The sequence below is a fragment of the Triticum dicoccoides genome, chromosome 3A (genome assembly GCF_002162155.2).
Source record: "Triticum dicoccoides isolate Atlit2015 ecotype Zavitan chromosome 3A, WEW_v2.0, whole genome shotgun sequence".
Lineage (NCBI taxonomy): Eukaryota > Viridiplantae > Streptophyta > Magnoliopsida > Poales > Poaceae > Triticum > Triticum dicoccoides.
This window is the reverse complement of record NC_041384.1, coordinates 540,278,021-540,280,460: the sequence shown is the minus strand read 5'-3', so window position 1 is coordinate 540,280,460 and position 2,440 is coordinate 540,278,021.

Sequence of the window (2,440 nt, the reverse complement as noted above, 5' to 3'; positions counted from 1 at the left end):
GTACTATACATACGTATAGAGAGGACTAGACACGCTAGCTAGCTAGTAAGCAAACGAAGGAAACAGAAGATCATCATGAACATATATGCATACAGAGAGAAGTGATATCGACCACCTCTCCTTCTCCGAGAGATTGGTCGAACAACAAGTTCTCGTATATCTATCCGACACTACCGGCTACATATATACAATAATTATCTCTTACAAATATAATCTCCTAACATACGGACTCATGGTCCACATAGTATTCTCCGTCTTCAGCGATCACGTGGTCAAGAAAGAATGCCGCCAATTCCTCTTGAATTGCTCGCATGCGAGCTGGTTCTAGGAGTTCATCCCGCTTCCGAAACATCTAATTTAAAGAAGGGGATCAATACATACATATATATATATATATATATATATATATATATATGAATGAAACTCAACACAAATGATGGTAATAAAATAAAATTGTGAATGTTGTTATTTACGCACTTCATATTGTTCGTCAGAGTAGCCCCGCTCACAGGTCGTGTGGCGGATGGACTCGCAATCGTAGTATCCACAGAAATCATTCCCTTGTTCCTGCCACAACCACTTTACAAGAAATAAAGGTCAATCAAACTGATAAGCAAGAATGCCAAATGGTATTGATGAAACTAGCGCTTGAATCAATAGGAGATGCGCGGAACATGCTACTATAGTACTTACTTTCGGGTGTCTAAATTGCAGCTTCTTCGGGAGTCCCAGAGCTTTTTTGGTGAATTTTTTCCAAACCCTGCCAGACAAAGAAAACAATTACTTGATATATCAGGAAATGAACAAAGTTGCTGATATGGTGGATAATGATCGATTTAACTTACTTCTCGAGCATTTGAGTCATGTCCGTATAGTCCTGGGGATCTTTTCGTCTTGAGTCTAAGACAGTTACTAGTCCCTGCTCAAGCTTAATCTCTAGGAGAATATAGTGGAAACTGCACACGCATGCATAACTCATCAATTACATTACTATAACCTTGACTAATATATAAGGGAAACCGAATATGCACAAGACAGTAACACTCACTTGAAGTTGTAAGGAAAGAGTATTATATCTTTGTTTTCATTTATTACCAACGATCGTAGCAAGTTGGCCTCGGTATCTGCCGCATGAAATTTAACCTGGGTTGCATCTATGATATTTGTGTTAATGAACCCAATATCACCGACTTGTCTTTTCTTCAATTCAACGATCTTCAATCTGCATAATATAGTGAGGATAATCATAAATACATGCAATGAAGGAGCTGAGCTATATAGAGAGACTTAAGGACAGAAGTAGTACTACATACAGACAGTAGTAGGTGACCGTTGCTTTATTGAGGGCCAATTGATTGAAAAACTGAAAGAACTCCTCAAATGGAACAGGCAACAGATCAATTCCAACGAGGTCATGCTCCTTTTTAACTCTCACATACAAAGTACTCCTCCCTGAGACTCTCTGTAGATTTTCAAGTACCAATCATACAATCTTCGCATCATCGTTGATAGAGATCTTTCATCTTTGACGAGAGGCTTCCCGTACTCGTATCTTTGTATCTGCACCTCCATGAAATCATAATGTACATCATCGGGCAGGTAATCTCCAAGATTGCTATAACCGGGCACCATCCTCGGATCATTAGCGATGATGTCGCTAGGCACCTTAAGCGGGGGGCACGATTGCTTCGCTTGTTCGCCGAGCTGGGCAATTTGTTTCCTAGCTCGTCGTTCTTTCAGCCTTAGATCACTGACAGTACTTCCCGACCGCTCCGCTTCGGCAAATTCCTTTCCAATAATGCACTCATAGTTTCCTTTCGGCGGAGACTTGGGTGGTTTTGTCAGGGCAGCCAGAGTGCGCTTCGCTTTCACCGGATCTACCTTCTCCTCCGGAGGTGGATGTTTATTTGCTTTCATCCCTTCAAAGAAGTTCCTCACTTCTTCTCGTGCGATCTCGGCGTTCTCCTCCAGGGTCCTCTCGTATGGTAACTTCTCTGGAGTCTTCAGAGAAGGACCGAATCTGTATGTCCTCCCGCCTTTAGCTGTACTGCTAGACGCCGGCAGAGCAGACGGAGCAGTTGTCTTTTTTACTTGCTTACGAGGCGGAGGAGAAGGACTACGACGCGCCAGAGTAGCCAGAGCGGCAGGGGATCTCTTCCGCCCTTGCTGACGAGGCGGAGAAGGAGGAGGCTGGCTGCTCGGGCGCGCCGGCGCAGGCGGAGAAGGAGGTGAAGTGCCGCCACGCGTCGGAGAAGGAGCCGGCCAAGTGCCCTGATCGTCACTCGCCGGAGGAGGAGGCGATGGAGGAGGCGGAGTGCCCTGACTCGCCGGAGGAGGAGGAGGAGGCGGAGGCGTCCAGTTCGGAAGGTTGATGAGCTCCTTCCGCCATAGGCATGGAGTCTTCAGAGCAGAACCCAACCGAGTCTCCCCTTCACCGATA